At 36.6% G+C, this 18137-nt stretch overlaps 1 long non-coding RNA gene and 1 pseudogene across 1 annotated transcript; one reads left to right on the forward strand and one right to left on the reverse strand.

Annotated features, from left to right (window-relative positions):
- Positions 1 to 1340: 1340 nt before the first annotated feature.
- Positions 1341 to 10126, reverse strand: LOC131321971 (mitochondrial arginine transporter BAC2-like; annotated as a pseudogene).
- On the forward strand, positions 1536 to 1745 carry LOC131321972 (uncharacterized). The gene is made up of 2 exons (XR_009198667.1): positions 1536 to 1671; positions 1709 to 1745. It is a non-coding gene; the product is annotated as an uncharacterized LOC131321972 (long non-coding RNA).
- Positions 10127 to 18137: the final 8011 nt, after the last annotated feature.

Below are 18137 nucleotides of genomic sequence, written 5' to 3' on the forward strand. Positions count from 1 at the left end.
TCCCATGAAATTAACCAATCATATATATATATATATAAGAAAAAATTTGTGTATAAAATCTTATATCCTTTCACAATCTATAATAATAACTTTATGTGCAGTAAAAAGTGAAAAAGTGAAACCCTATTTTGGTTAACTGGATTGGATTTGTCTAGGTTTCCAATGCCGTGTTTTTTCTGTCTTTTTTTGGTAAAAAAGAAAGGAAAAGTCAATTAAAGTGTTTTGGAAACGAACAAAGCGGACTGCATGGATTAAAAAAAAAGATTCAGAAAAGTTGGTTTCGTAAGATACTAGGATTTGAGTGAAATTAACTCTTTTTTTTTGGGAGTTTTAGGTATCAGGACAGCTGACAAAAGATACGCAAAACATTCTCTAATCTTAATCAAAAAGTGAATCCTTTCATGTAGTAATTCTCTAACATTACTAGTACTAATTTACTTTCCTCGATCAAATTAAAAAAGTACTAATTTCTATACTAGTAATAATTCATTGCTTGATTAGCTCGTAAGCACAGAGCAGACTAATCATCTCACCCATACAGAGCACATATACGAACAACAGCACGTGCAGAGAGAGAGAGAGAGAGGCATGTGCATTATGTCGTAAGTGCACACTTTGAGCAAGTTAATTGTGAACAAAGGCAACTCCGGTCAGTGATCTCATACATAAAATTTTGGTGGGTTTTGCTTTGGACATTGCTTGGAAGGCCAAATCAAACTGCAAGCCATTATGATTGCACAAGACATGCTCCCTCCTGGCCCAATCCCTCATAACTTGTTCGCAAAGCTTTAGTTAGTTTGTTTATTCCTTTTCAAAAATACAAAAAGCTCTAGGTTTTTTTTTTTATCCGAAGCTCTAGTTTCTTTGATAGAGATATACCAAGGAGAGAGAAAGAGAGGTATTGATATGCTTTATGAATCCGTCGCAGGTAAAAAAAACCCATTTTAGGCAAAAATTAGGATAGAAAATGATATTATTGAGGAAGAAAACCATAAAGGGAGCCTCCATTCACCGGATATTTGGGCATAAAGTGATGTCAAGCTTACCATGCAATACACTTTTTGATAAGCATGGCATCATTTTATAATAGAATCCACATCATTTCAATCAATAGAAATGAAGGTGATGTTCACCCTTTTAAGTGGAGGAAGAACAAAACTCAACTCGATATTTTTGGTAGAACGAGCCAAAGGTGGATTATTATTTCCAAATAAAATGACCACAAAAGACCCTCTCATTTTGCAGAGAAATCTTTACTTAGTAAATTAATTTGTGTCATTACCTAGTCTGAATGAGAATTTTAGTAAGCAGGTACAGCAATATGATAAATCCACTCAGCAGCTTGGCCAAAATAGGGCAATTTTTCCCCCAATTTCAAAAAGTGAGAACTTATACATCAGGAGTTATAAACAGGATTACATGATATTTCAACAAATAAGGACAAAGGAAAAAGTAGATTCATGTAACCGACCCCAACTGATTTAAACTTAAAGCTTAGATTGGTTGGGAAAGCAAATTCATCATATTCCGTGTTGCCTTCCACAAACATTACAAAAAGTTCAACAAGCCCGACGATCACAAGAACCACTCTAAACAAAGAGAGAGTCTGCATATGAGGAAAAAAGATTTGAACTCTCGACCTTGTATTGAAGGGCAAGAGAACTCGACCTTGTATTGAAGGGCAAGGGGCAGGGGGGGGGGGGAGGAGGAGAGTCCGTACACTATGAAATCACTCATTTCGACGCCAGATGATTAATACCCAAGAAGTAACTTCCTACAATAACGAATGATCCAATTCCACTACGAGCCATCCGCGGCCAAATGCCACGGAATAAAATATTCCTATCCGCAGGATGGATTCCAGTTAGTCTCTCAAACCTCTTCCCCGGTCGATTCCATATGAGAAGCTTCCTCTCCATGGCTACATACTGCAGGAATCACAGACGTAAATACATGGTTTTGAGCATCACTTACCTATCTCATTCCATGATTCAGGACAACAAAGGGAAACATTCAAGTCAAAAAAGTATAATGTTACTTATAAGCAGAGTAAAACGGGAAAAAAATTCTTTACAGAGGACCACAGTTACTCCACTCTCAAAATAGGATAAACTTGTAAAGCCTACAAAGTTTTGGACTTGTTGATGGGACCTTGTCGTGGCATCTGCTCACTATCACAAATAACATGGCTACACAAATTGGCTTTCATGCCCGACACGAGAATATATCATCGTTGATAGGACTTATTCCTTTGTCAGTGTTTCAGTTTGTAACTTCAATCCATCTTTTATTTTGGGCTATGTAATATGATTTGTAGGTCTTTCTCTTGCGCCAAGTTTTAAACCCCAGGGGTTGGCGAAGTGATAGTCATCTGGCCATCAGCTAGCCTTTTGTTTGGGGATTCGACTCCCACCTGCATGCTATCATTTCCTATGTTGGGCTAGTCCATACAGGGTTGTCCCCTAACTCTAATTGGGCTCCCAATAATAGATGGTGAGACTGATCCCCAGAATAGTCAATCCATTGAGCTACATACCAACTTGTCCAAAATAGATATCTGATTTATAAGACTTGAATATTGGTCCAAATGTACATTACGCAAAAAATGACTTCATTCAGGGTATAGCACATACACATAATTCCCCACATGCGCAGAAAAATGTTGGGGAAAACCTTGTACTGCTAGATCTACTGCCAAAATAGGATTGAGACACCCAATACTACTACTTTTTAGCAAGAACTGGAGTTTTGTACTCAGCCCACACAGCCGTTAATGACCACAACTGAATCAGACATCATTCTGATAAAAAGTTACCGAGGTCAAACTGTCACTCTGTCATGCTACAACGGCATAACTCTTAGATACTTAAAGACATTGTAATGCATGTCTTTCTTAACATACCTTGGGCAACACAATACATTGTGATCTACTTCTTGCAGTGTCAAAACAATGAGATGCAGCTGCAGCAACTGATCCGGAAAAGCCCGCTGCAAGACTAACAGCTAGAGGAGACAATGGACCAATTTCCCCATCGTACCTGAATTCAAAAGATAATAGATAACAATTTGAATGAGCAAGAAGCACATAGATTGTTTCCCTGGACATTCTTTTTTTCTTTTTGAGGATAGAAAGAGGTTTAATGTTTCATGTGTCTACAGTGATGAAACATGCATGAACTTATTATAATTTTTAAAAATAGACAGATTTTAACCAGGAACAATATTTTCTCATTGGTCTAGTGCTCTATTTTCCTAACGATAAGAAATTGGCTTGCTCAGGATAAGCCCACTGAGAAACCAAGTGAGCCAATGACATAAAAGCAGGCTGAGGGACTAATGACTATCACAAAGAGGTGCCCAAAATTTTAATGGTCAACAGTTGTACTAAGCGCATAGCAATATCAAAAGTTTCCATAAGACATTTTCAAGCAAGAGCATGGTGAAACATAGTAAATTTCAAGAAGACAATCTCCAAGTCACAACCAACACCACTATTATAAAACCACATGGATAAAGGAATGAAAGATATAACGACCTACATATTTCACTTCCTGTAACCAATACCATGGGTAAGTAACTTTTTCTTTTTCTTTTGTTGGTTGAAGAAAGACGATCTAAAGGAAAAGGGCCTGTGTGGAAAGAAGATAAAAGCCCTGATAAGCTCTTGTAAAATTGGAATAATACAATGGTAAAGAATTTGTAATGATATGTTACCGACAGTACAACTAAGGCTAATCACGAGTACCATGCAATAAACTGTCTTAGAACAGTCTACAATAGTAGAAGCTAAAACCTGGGTGGAGGATCCATATTCACAGCCTTCCAGTCAAGCATCGCTTGATGTAAAAATTGCCAACTTGCAAAGAATATACCACCAAAAATGGAGTCCCGAACTACCCCGGACCGGAGACCTCGCCACAAAGCACCCCATCCTTCCAAAGAGATTATGTCCGATGGCCTTCTAACATCACAGACAGTTGGTGGCCTCCCAGATCCAGTCATCATCCATGGGTACTCTTTTAGGGCACCAACCATATTGGATGTTTGGTTGTCAGGGTGGACAAAAGGCCCGCAGAATGGTTCAAAGCCTTCATATCCGGAGAGTATCCCGGTAGTAACCTTACAAGCAAAGGTGAAAAAGATATTCTTTCCGTAACAGCAGTGGAAGTTGGAATTCGAGAAGCCGAAGTCACTTGCGCACGAAGTTTAATAAGTTCAAATGGAGAGGTTATGAGTGATTCCAAGGCACCAGCTGCAATTCCTGCCATAAGGGCCTCAGAGACATGCACATGATTGTCTTCTCGACCATCTGCCAAGAAAATGGACAAACAAAACCGAGCATCAGGTATGAAGGTTGAAAGAATGTTAAGGAAAAATACAACCAGCATAGGTGTATAATTTAAGTTTGGCTGTTAGTACGCACATGGGTGCAAGTTCACGCAAAACTCAGAGATAGAATTAACCAAGAAAACAGAGCTGATAGGGCAGCCACTTCTGTTTTCAGTTTTCACTATTAGTGTCCTCTGATATAACAGTAATCTTAGGTGGCACTCCACACGCTTGCACCACACAACCCCCGCCCCCCCCCCCCCCCCCCCCCCCCCCCCCCCCCTCGCACACATACACACTAAGTGGTTGAGGATGTAGCAAAACAAACAAAAAAGATATTTCAAGAGTACCAATGCCATATTCCCCAGAATGAACTCTAATTTTGACCATCATGCTCTGAGGGTGGCTGACTGATGATGATGCTATGACAGTATTTGGACCATAGCATCAGACATTGTCTTACATCGGTTAAATCACCTCCAAAATAAGTTTATGACCCTAGCAGACTCTAAAATCATTAGCAATCGGTTTTGAGCCTGATACTTTACCATGGTAACATAGCTAGGCTTTGGCAGGTTTTGGGCAAGACATTCTATTTCGTTAGTGGTAAGTGATCATTGATTCCCTTATTTGCTCTAAAAAGTGCACCTTGTTTAATTGTCATAAAAAATAATGGAACTATTGTTTGCCTCTAATGGGGTAGCCGTTGATTGGTTGGACCGTAGTTGTCCGCTTTGGAAGCCTCAAGTAAAGCCCATGGGCCCGACGTGTAGAATTAAGTCTTTTTGGTCCAATAAGTGTGTTTGGTAATTTTGTTATTTTAATTATTAGTAATAGGAGGCATTTAAATTTTTAATTAGGTTATTTTTAATGTTTCCTTTTTATTTTCATTAGGGTTATGAGTCTATAATAAAGACATTCAATGATGTAATCGTTAGACTTGATTAATGAGAATTTGAGAATTAGGGTTTTGACCCTTGTGTGTGTCTCTCTCCTCTCTTTCCTCTTCTCCCTCTTTGACCCTTGATGTTCATATTCACTATTCACTAAGAAATATAAATTAGAGAATGCAGGTTGGAGAATTAGAGCAATAATTGTTATGCTGAAGGTTTCGACTCCATTTGTAGCAGTAACTTTGATTATTGAGAACCAAAACAAGTGGTACTTTCCCATTCATTAGAGTCTTATAAATTACGCAGAAAAGCCGGTGGCTTTCAAACTATTTATGAAGATATGTAGCATGTCTCACATCACATTCACGCATGTTCTCTTTTATTCTTTCCCTAAATTTGCTCAACAAAAGAAATCAATTAATAAAAAATAATAACTATTAATGGCCCTTGAAATGAAGAACGTACCTTTATAAAAAGCTGTCAAAATTTCTTAAGTAGCAAAGCGACAGCCAACACCTAAAATCCTCCCCAAGGTCAACCGCCCAAAACCACTGTACAGACCTACAAGATTTCATCAATGAGAATGTCCATTTAACTGGTAGAATACAACATAACACCTCAAATTATATCCTTCCTTTACCCACTTTTCTATCTCTGCTCATGCCAAATTGTCGGATGCATGAAAACAATCAATCTTCTTCAACATAATTATGAGAATTTCACGTATCACCATACTTCGGTTTTCACCTTTTCTTCATAGTACTAATGAATAAAAAGCCAATTCAAGGAGTAAAGAATAGCCCCTCTTGTGCAAATAAACTGGGGACACAATTTATTATTCCACTTGTTTACTAAAATACAAGTTGGTTTTTAATTCCAAAACCATAGAGCAATGACCAGTCGTTAAGAATGAAACCCATCTCTTTCCAAAATATCAGACGTGCTGTAGATATTAACCATGTCAACTATATCATTACACATATTTTTCAAGAAGATATGAATTACATACAATTTCACTTATCCAAAAAAGAAAAAAAGAAAAAGTTTCCAAATAAAAATCTTCGAAACATTAACCACAAACCAGATTGTTGAGTTCAGAATTCAAGATTAATTTCAAAAGAAAAAAAGGAAGGCTTTTAGATATAAAATACTCCCTCCGTCCCACTTTAAATGTCTCTTACGGGAATCCATGAATTTTAAAAAAAAAATTCTACATATTATTATTTTTTCATTTTCTTAACCAAATTAAAGTGCTCATTGAGTACTTTAATTTGGCATAAGAAAATAAAAATAATATTATGTAAAAATATATTTTTTGGGGGTTTGAAATTGCACGGAGTCCTGTAGGGGGCATTTAAAGTGGGACGGAGGGAGTATTTGTTACTTGTCATTCTTCAATTGCTTAAGGTGTAAAGCATATTGATATAGTGATTTTCATAACTCATAAATTCCCAAGTCAACAAAAATTGGCCAAACAAAATAAGGAATAATTGCTAATAATCGTACTTTAAGGGATTTTGTTCAACGCATTGCACCCATCGAAGCTCAAAAAATTAAGACTGAATAATTTGATAGAGTCACCTGAACTTCCTGATAAACTTTTAACTCTATCAAGAACCTGAGCTGCAGTCAATTGCTTATTGGAACCCGACCCTACCTGGCATTTGCTCAACCATCAATGTTAAAGACAATGTAGTTCCATGCAAAGCTTACAAATGTGACGAAAAGGTTGGATTCAAAGTGAAACCTGTATAAGAACTTTGATAGTATCTAGGGGGTATGTGAGGGCAGTGCCAAATGCGACTGATCCTGCTGCTGCAATTGCATGGGTAGCAAAAACCTGGTTCTTCAATAACTCATCCATCAGTCAGAACGACCTGAAACTCTGCAGTTTTGCACAAATATCAAAAGAACAATAATGACCAGCAGTCCACAATTGAAAGTTAAAACAGAATTTCCGAAAAGTCAAATTTCATATTCAAACATAATTTGTAGATCCAGACTTTTAGGTTGTCTTTGTGGATTTGGAATGAGTGGATTTGGTGATAAATATTAATGAGAATAGCTCAAATTCAGACATTGTCATTTATTGTTTGAATTTCAAGATTGAGAGTACGAGCTTTGTTATGATGGATTTGATGCGACAATTTAACCATTGTGATTTCAACGCTTGCACAAGGATATCCCAATAAGCACATCTGTTCTACCTCTAATTTATCTTCATTCACTTTCACAAGCCACTTTTTGTGTGTAGAAAGTATTCACCAAATCTCTTCATCTCAAATCTACTCTATCCAAACGGAGCCTTCTACTTCTACCCTTATAAGAACATGGAAGTACCCTCAACGGTTTAACCAAACACTCTCAATTTATGAACCTTCAATATGCTTATTCTAACTACAACACTATTGAAATGCTGTTCAAAATCAACAATTACCCAGTAAATCTAAAGACACAGCCGGCTGCTCCAGGATTGAAAGGGTTCAAAAAATACACTAAATTTACTTTTCCAACATGTAATTCGATTATTCATACAAAGCTGAAGTAAGCGAAACCCACTAAAATTTGTGAGAGTCTAGCAAAATCAAAATTAAAATCAGCCCAATAAATCTTTAACCATCCAAAAAGAGTCACGTAGAATTTTATATCATAATTTTTTTCCCTACACGTTGTGTTTAAACTAAAACACTGGAGCTGCCCCTCTTACGATTATTGTCAACATTTTGAATGGAGAAGATAGGAAATTTGGAGCTCACATCCCGATGACGGAATTGGTGGTGGCTTTCCAACGGATCCGGGGATGCTACCGAGCGTCCCCTGCCAAGCACATTGCCAAGCAAAGAAACGGCACCGTTTGACAAAGCAAAAGGACGCAGCCTGCTTGATTTTTTTTTTTTGATCCGCACTGCCTGCTTGCAGTTGTGTTGGTTTTATTGGTTGTTTGGTTTAACTTAACACATGTTACTTATTATTGATTTTTGTGAGGTCCATTACGGGTCCTACCGAAGATGATTCAGGTGACTCCATCAAATTTTTCAGTCTTAATTTTTTGAGCTTCGATGGGTGCAGTGAGTTGAACAAAATCCCTTAAAGTACGATTATTAGCAATTATTCCTTATTTTGTTTAGCCAATTTTGGTTGACTTGGGAATTTATGAGTTATGAAAATCACTATATCAATATGCTTAACACCTTAAGCAATTGAAGAATGACAAGTAACAAATACTCCCTCCGTCCCACTTTAAATGTCCCCTACGGGACTCCGTGCAATTTCAAACCCCCAAAAAACATATTTTTACATAATATTATTTTTATTTTCTTATGCCAAATTAAAGTACTCAATGAGCACTTTAATTTGGTTAAGAAAATGAAAAAAAATAATATGTAGCCACACTAATCAAGCAATGTTGTAAACAAATCCAAATACATACACTTAACATCATTAAAAGCAAATAGGAAGAGCTTACCTTCTCGTTCACTTCACAAAACTTCAATCTCTCGGTGAAAATGGAATTCCCATTGCTGACCTTAAACTGGTGTGAACCAATCTACATGAATCATAGAAAACAGATTACGTGTGCACACACCACAACGCCTATACTGGAAATCAATAACAAAGACATATTATCCACAATGCGACAGCACCAATCTCCTACATGCCTAGTTTGATCATATTCTCCTTCAAGTTCAAAACAAACAATGTAGAACACAAGGAATGGAGGAGCGCACACATAAACATAGCTCCAGTTTGCCTAATGGTAGAACAGTCATCTTTGTTTTCAACTTCCTTTCTTCACACAAAATAGCCACTTTTTAGCATGTTGTCAACCAATTATTACGACCATTTATTTGATCACAGGAGGACCTCAAAAGGCGATAAAAACGCCTGTATGAAATTCTCTAAACTGGTATGTTTTCTTTTCTTATTTGGTTTGACAATTCGTTCAATCAATTCAACTAACGGAAGAAATGCCAAAAAAAAAAAAATAGCAATGGTTTTCATAAAGACAATACAAGCAAGTAAATGGTCAGTCTCTTAGAAGGCCAAGGAATTGTTTTACTATAATGTTAACTTGTTTTTTTGGGAAAATGGAAGGAATTATTCCTTAAAGAACTACAATGTACAAATGCCCTGTTTGTTTTTTGGTACTGGTAAAAGGAAGGAATAATCAGAAGAAAGAAAGAAAGCTGATTTTTCAGCCCAATCTCTCTTTTCTTTTTCCTCTACGTTTTTGTTTGTGTCATTTTTTGAAGTAGGCCAAATAGAGCAGAAACTTCTTGCTCTCTTGGGTTCCAAACAATTGAACCTCGTAAACCAGTTTTCTTAGCTTGCAAAACCCACCACTCAGCTCGACTGGTTTACATCACCAACATCATTTGTTCAAGCATCTACTCGGACCTAGCAATGTTAGCCAATCATCAAAAGGAAAAAAAAAAAAATTTCACAGTCCACACCCTTGAAAACTAAACCACACGAACTGAAAACAAAACTCAAAAAAGGGAAAAGAAATCAAGCAACCATTTTCATATGCATGGTCATCATTTTTGGATACGAAACCCTTTGACACAACACAAGCGTCGCGTATTTTTGAATCAGTTCCCATTCCACTCCTCTCGAAAAAAATTCAAAATTCCAATGATAAACACAAAGCCGTTACACACACACACACCCAGAGACAGAGAGAGAATAGATGTGAAGGCGGCGGCGGAATGGAGAGTGAAATCCGCTTACCTATGTGGTGGCGGAATGGAGATCGATTGCGGTGCCGATATTGATAATCGGGGATGGTGTGGACAAGGCGGCGTACGTGGTGGGGGCGACGGAGGCGAGGACGGCGGTGCAGATCGTGGAGGTTTCATGGAGGTTAGAGAGAAGGGCGACTGGGAGAGAACTGAGGGGATAATCGAAATCAATAAGTGTACGTACACTATATCATCCACTGCATGTTTTGGAGGGCTCACCCTGTGTCCCAAAAAACATACAGAAAAATATTCATAAATTTTAAAATAATATATTATGGGGCCCTGTAAAAAATCAGCTTCAACAAATATCGGTAAATATTATTTCTTAATTTGTAGGGGCGAAACGGTGCAGTTAAACAGTTTCGTCCCTATAAATCAAGAAATAATACTTACCGATATTCTTTGGAGCTGATTTTTTACAAAGCCCCATAAAATATTATTCTAAAATTTATTGACATTTTTCTGTATTTTTTTGGGAATCGGGGTGAGCCGTATAAAAAATGTAGTGAATAGTGTAGTGAATGAATGGTAGTGTATGTAGCATCTCTCGATGGAAATAGGGAATGGCTCCGCGTCTGGAGGAGTGGGCAGAATAAGGCTATGTTTGGAACCCAGGGAAAAGAAAGTAAAATGAAAGAATTTTCCCTCTTATTGTTTGATTGTAGAAAAAGAGTGAAGAAAATAAAGATTTTGATGTAGTAAACAGTAAATTTTCCCTCCTATTTTCCTTCTCTTTTATTTTCCTTTCTTTTCCATAAGTTCCAAATAGAGCCTAAAAGACAGGTAAGGTAGGGTTTAGGAGTGGGCGGTCAAGATTAAAACACCAAATGGATTAACGGTCAAGATTAAAACGATTTATGTAAATATACATATATATATATATATATATGTATGGTTCGGTCTGTATTCGGTTCAGTTCGGTCTGTATGAATTTTCAGAAAACCGAGACCGAACCGACCTGTGTTCGGTTCCGTTCTGTCCATCTCGAACCACCAAAAAATGCCCCTAGACCGACCGAAGACCGAATCGATAGGTTGGTTTTTTTGGTCTTCTTCGGTCCGGTCGGGTTCGTAACAGCCCTAGTTTTAGCAGTGGAGTCCGTAATTCATCTTTTTGAAAATTCATGGGTTCGGGCCATTTTATGCACAACTTGACTAATTCCGAGGACTCAATTTCACCACCAATTTACGATGAACTCAATTAAAACCGGAGCAAACGGAGTCTATAATCCATTTCTAAATCAAGTACGTCATTGCCTATAATCCACCCAACTGCTGTTATTTCTAATGGCCCACAGTCCAGGGACAATTTTTAGCACCCAAAATCAGCCCATTGTTCAAGTGTCATTTGAATCTCCAGGGACCAAACCTTATCAACAGTTTTTTTTAAAAACAAAATTCAAAATAGAATTCTAATTAAGTGAGTACTACTACTACGTTTTAACCCAGGAGAAAGGGTTGGGTTTGAGCATCCGCATTTGGTACATTTAAAAGACCATTTTTGGGTCATTTTTTTTCCTTAACAAGTCAGGTAACATCTTTTTGTTATTTTTGCACTCCATTTGAGGCCGCGTTTTGATAAGATTCTTTTTGTTATTTTTGTCATTTCCATGAGATATGTCATTATTTCACAACACATCACAATTAATTCAAAAAATAAGTACTTATTGCATTTAGTGAAACGGGACCTGAGTGCTTTAGAGAGTGAGTTACATGGAGACCTCTAGGGTGTGGATTTTATGTAGCTTGTATTGTAGAGTACTTTAAGAGTAAGTTTACCAGTTGTTAGGTAAAAATGCTTGCATTTTTTTCATTTTATCTATTCACATTTTTTTCAACACTACACCAATACTATCTATTTAACATATTCTCTATTAAAATATTATTACTTTTATTTCCCTTTTCCTTTTCTGAGGGGAGAGAGAGAGAGAGAAACAATTAATAAAATAATAGATACATGGTGAATAGTGCTTAGGTATATTTACCTATTCACTGTTCATGAAAGGATTTTACCTAGGCCTTTACCTAATCTGCTGCAATGCTCATTGGGGGTTTTGCTTAGGTAAAATAGCTAAAAACCTTTTTTTACCTCTTTTGATAAACTTGCTATAAGGAGGGGGCAAAAAATAGGGCCCCACATTTAACACTAACAAAATCCCTAAAAATATCAAATGAACTATTTTTTCATTCTATACCAAACAATCCACCTAACAGACCATTTTTGGGTCTCACTTTTACACTTTTTGTCATAGAATCCCCAAATTCTAAATACACGGCCTTATGTTCGCATGGGTCTCTAGACTCAACACCTTTCTCTGCACACCGTTCCCAAAATTTTTATCTTTAATTATTACTCTAATTTTTCTATCTATCTCCCTCCACTCATTACTCCAAAACCTCCCTCAAAATCCAAGCTAATCAGTGTCGTTTTTTGTCATCCGACTTCGGACCCTTTAGACTCCTCCGAGTAGTTATAGAGAATCCATTATTTAAACAAATTACGTCTTGTAATAGAATTAGGTTTGGGAATGAATTGAAAGCCTTCGGATGTTTCAGCAGTACCCAAAAAGAAAAAAGAAAAAGATGAAGAGCCTTTGGATGGATTTGACTCAGTTAATAGTCCCAGCCTTGATTCAATCTGGCAACTTCTTTCTTTTGCGCTGGCTTTGATATTTGGGCTTTTGCACGAATTGGCCCAATATAAACTTTTTTACTACTATTCCGATGTTATCACGGTAGGGACATTCTTCAATTCCTAATACTGTATTGGGCTGTTTGGAACAAAGTTTTGGATGGAATTTAATTAGCTTGTTAGTCTATTATGGTCCGTCCGGGCCAGGGGTGTTCATGGGTCGAGTTGATCCGGTTAAGATTGGAGTTTTTGGCTAATCCCTACTTGGCGAGTTGATAATTTTTTACGCCGCCGCCAATCCATCTTCTTTTAAACCCAGCGGGTTGGGGTCGATTTTTTCTCTCTCTCGATTTCAACTTATTTAGAGACTTTTTTTTTTTTTGGATCCTTGAGCCATCTATATCGTCACAATTAAAATATGGCAAAACATATGACAAAGCAGTGCTTTGCCACCCAACGTTGCTTAATGCAAAATTTGGCTACACAAATGTAACGGCCCGCGACAGTTGACCTGTTAATCCTTAGTCTAACCACGTGGCTCAAAAATTGATTTTACCTTAGCAGGCAACGAGTTCATGTGGAGTTGGGAGGGGTGACAGAGACACACTGGCTACTTGATTTCCTTCTCATCTCTTCCATGTAAACTCTTCCTTTATATTTTGGGAAAAACTTGATATTTCTTGGAGGGAGAGGTGGGTGCGTGGAAGATGAGACGTGGATGAATTTTGTTCCTTCTGTTTTCTATTGTCCACATACAGTAGTACAAGAAGAGGAAGGAAACAGAAAAAGTTAGTGGAAGAGTAAAGAGTAGAAAGTACGTAAGGGAAAATTATGTAAATATTTAAGTGAGTGATGCCTTTTCAATAATTGTTTGGTTGCTTATATTGATTTGGTAGCATAAAAGTTACTCCCTCCGTCCCCTTTTTTTGTGTCCAGTATTTCATTTTGGGCTGTCCCTTAATAAGTGTCCATTTTGTAAAGTTGGAGGGGTAAAAGTTGATGTATTGTTTATTTTGTCCCTAAAAGTAGATTTTATTTTGAAAAGTTAGTGAGTAAAAGTGTAATGATGATGGGTAAGTAGGGAAAGTGGAGGAAAAAGTTGATGTGAAAGGTGTAATGATGATGTCTTTTTAATAAGTTGGAGTTACGAAGCAGGACACTTAAAAAGGGACGGAGGGAGTAAAACATTCAATTTTGTTATGTCTTAGTCGTGATGCTCAAGTATTCGGGTCATTACAGTTGGTATCAAAACACAATTCTGGTCTACATGGTAGGAGTAACTTCTAGGATTTGGTATGAGTCTGATGATGTGATAGCTATACAAAGCTAAATGCCACACTATAACCACTAGGGAAAAATTGCTGGACCAATGTAACAAAGTCGTTGCAGCCAAGGTGGAGAGATTGTAAAGTCTCTCACGAGACTTCAAAGAAAGAATAGGGTGTATATAAGATAATACCGACTGCAACTGTTAACCTGAGGTACTTCATTGATCCTCTTTTTCTGTGATGGAAGTAAAATTTTCATTCCATTACCTCTGACTTCAACCGTTCCGTATTTGTAATCCACTTTGGCTATTGAGATATTTCTGAAAATTGTTGTACTTTAAAGAGTATAATAATGTCTTTCTTTGCAAAACCTCTCTTATTTGAGAGATTGGGGCGTTTCGTTTTCTTTTTAAACGTTTTAAAAAAAAAAAGGTAATGTCAAACTTAAATATAATAAAAATAAAAAATATTTTTTTAATATTTTTTGCACAGTTTAAAAGATCACAATGAGATTTATCAAATAAGATTCATATTGGTAGAAAAATTATTTACGTAAACACATGATTTTTGAACTTAAAATTACCTTCTTTTTTAAAATTTCCTATTTTCAAAAACTGAAACACCCCTAATTTTTCTACTAAACAAAGCTTTCATAATCTTAAAAAATATCATAGATTGGAAAATATAAATAACTTACACATGACGCATATCCCATATGCCGAAAAAAGGACAAAAAAGGCCTTTTCAAGAGATTTTCTTCACCCACCCAACAATTTATCTTGATTTAGTTAGGATAATGGTTAACTTTGTCATGGTTAGTATAGCATCTTTGTCAAAGACACAATAGGGGGCTCAATGACTAGTGAATGGAGTATTTAACCCCTGAAATGACAGTGGAGAGGCAGACGACACAGATATTGGCTGCCAATAAAGGCCTTTTCGGCTACCGACATGAGTTTTCATTGCGAAATTTGTCGGTACCAGGTGGGTATCACGTGGCTGAGTCCACGTGATGTCGAGCAGTCTATTCGGACCGTTTAAAACTGTGTTGAACGGTTCAGATAAAAATTCTTTCTCTCTTTCCACCCCGCCATTCTTTTTCCTCATTTTTCTCTCTCCAAATATAAGTCATCTAAAACCGAAATTGACGGTCCGGATGTGCAGAGCAGACACCACCTAGTACCCATCGGACCCTGAAAAATTTCTCGTTTTAAAGCTACCGAAAGGGTATCGGACACTGTTGAAATGAAAGGCCACTAAAGGAACAGTCTTTTGACAAGCTGTTGTTGCCATAGGTTTTTTCCAAAGGATTATGTGGAGTATGACTTGTCATCTTGAATTGGGCCTATACAACTAATTGATGTACTCCTATAAAAGTAGGATAAGTTAGCTTCTAAGGTCTAGTGATTGAGAACCCTATTGTCTTTGACAAAGATGCTATACTAACCATGACAAAGTTAACCATTATCCTAGCTAAATCAAAGATTAGTTGTTGGGTGGGTGATGAAAATCTCTTGTATTTTCTATACATAAGTTGAAAACTGAAAAGTGTGATTGATCTTTGGGAGAATCAATTTTGATTTGAAACATTAACTTAATCCCTCCAATTGCAAATCAGTAATGACACGACATCGCACTACCTACCACGGGCGCAATATCAAATCTTCTGTTTAGGGTTTGAAATCTTCTAACAGTTAACGAGGTCAGTTCATACGGAATTTTGTCTTGATTTTACATGAGGCGTGTAAGTAGACGATGAAATTGGTCATATAATAATTAGACGATGAATCAACGCTATTTTTATGTCTAAAAGCCATTAACTATTAATTTTCGTAGTTTTGAACAACCCAAATATTAGTTAAAATAACAAATTATATATAATGCTGTTTCCATATGACTTGATTTTTTTTCCCGACATGCACGTAGTCAGGTAATTGGAGATGCCTATGAAAGTTTTTTTTTCTTAAGCTCAAGCAATGGTATTAACACTAAAAATGCGTTGTAATTTTTAAGAAAACTAGCGGATGCCTATGTACGTCTAAAGGCACGTCGAAATGTATCATAGTTTCAACTTAAATAAATTGCTCGTACTATCTGATTGCTCTAAGGGATAGTTGTAATCTCCACAAAGCATCATTTACCATTTTGAGATATTTTGCTATTTAATACACAACATTATTTTACGTAGGGATACATTGTCTAAAAAGTGAGGATAGAGATCAATAAATTTATACAGAGAATATATTCTCTGTATCTTTTTAAAAAGAAATGATCTGATGGCTATAAATTTAACATGAAATGATCTAATGGTTATAGAGGTTTCTCTAATTTATATTCCTAGACATTTTCAGCAGAAATCGCTTTGTTTTATACTCCCTCCGTCATGATTTAATAGTCATTTTTTATAGTTCGTGTTATTTTTCAATTGATTATATCTAGTAATTTATAATATTTTTAAAAATATTGTCTAATAGAACTAATTGAGATCTATCAAACAAGATCCGTATTAGATATAAAATTCATTACCAATTTAAAGATTTTTTTTGCTAAGCAAAAAGGATTTATTAATCTTTATAAAAGATTACAAAGATTAAAAGATCAAGGGCACACTGGCATAAAAGTCACCCAAGATCTAAAGGAAGGCAAGACGCCAACCGGAAAACAAAAACCAACTAAGACCGCCTGAAAACACCAAGACCTAACAAGTGAAAATGAAAATCAAAGCATCAAACCATCAATACCAACCTAAACAAATCTGCAAAAGCAGCCCAAACAACCAAAAAAGAAAAACCAACACACAACAATCCAACCAAGGGGGCAAAACGAAGGCCAAACTTTGGAATTAAAACTCCAAGGAGAGGGAAGCTCCTTTCTTGATATCATCAAGATCCTCTAAATCCTCCTCCTCCTCCTCCAGGTCATCGAGAGCGTTGATCCTTTCAGCTAATTCGTTTTCCTGCATTTCAACAAATTTCCTTAACAAGAAATTCCGCCCCCCTCTAGGCTCAATGCCTAACCTATGACCAACGTCCAAAGTTTTAAGAGCTTTCTTGAACATAAGCGAAGAAGAAAGACCCTTCTTTTTCCTAAGGATTTGGTCATCGATTTTAACACCAATCTTCGCAATACGTTTTTTCTTTATAATCTTCCTCTTTGATCTTCTCACTCTCCTTTCCAATTTAAGGATAGCATTAGAGGATGATCTATCACTGGAAAAGCATCTCCCCACTCTTCTCTACATACCAACCCCAAGAGATTGAAAATCATATTGGTCCCTTTCAGAGATTGGATTTGTGAAGCCTCCTTAGATTGGTTCCCTCTTGATAGTTGGTACTCACCCAAGACTAAGTGCGCCAACAACCTTCCTTCGGGTTCAAATCTACTACTAAGATCTATTCCCTTTGCTTGAGAGCTCGCAACCCATCTTCATTCAACGCAACTTGCCCAACTGAGATAGGAACCAACGTATCCCTTGGAATCAAAGAGTCATGCACCTGTGAAAATCCATCATGGACCACCGTAATGTTTACATCCACGAAGTCACTATCCTCTTTTTTAAAGATATAACTTATTTTTTATCCGGTTAGAATTGAACGAGGGATTATATATTAAATTCAGACAAAAAGAGTAATATAAAATAAGGGCTTGGCCTGGCCTAATAATCCTGGGCAAAACCTTAGGCATTTTTTCATTTCTTATGTCCCAGGTTCAATTCTTTTTTTTAGCAACTCTTAGAATCACTTCATCTCAATTCGTACGCTTGGGACACCCAGCATTAGCAAAAAAGACAACAAATTAAATAGATGCACTTTTTCAAAAATATTTTTTCTTAGAATTCGAAAAGTAGACACACTTTGATCAAAAAAAAGAAAAAGAAAAGTAGACACGCTTCAATAAAAGGTGCTCCAAAAAAAAAAAATGAACACACAATAATGAATATTTGGTGTGTGAAAGGAGATGGGCTGTCAATAGCTTGTCCACTCATGACTCATGTCCCCGTACGTGTTCATGTGAAAAGTAAGGTGCTTCCAAATCCACCCTTTTTCCTTGGTCTACCGACTCTGCAATATGTATTGGAGTGGCCAAAACTGCAGTAATTATTTAATAGTCTGGAAGTACTTTCATGTAGTATTTCGAACCATTTTATAATTATATGTTTTTGGGAGGTTCATACATTTAGTGGTAGATCTCACAAAATGTATGATATTAAAATGGTCTGAAGTATCATGTAGCGATATTCACCCGGACTATTGTATAATTTCACCTAAAAAAAA

This window comes from Rhododendron vialii, chromosome 4a (assembly GCF_030253575.1).
Source record: "Rhododendron vialii isolate Sample 1 chromosome 4a, ASM3025357v1".
Lineage (NCBI taxonomy): Eukaryota > Viridiplantae > Streptophyta > Magnoliopsida > Ericales > Ericaceae > Rhododendron > Rhododendron vialii.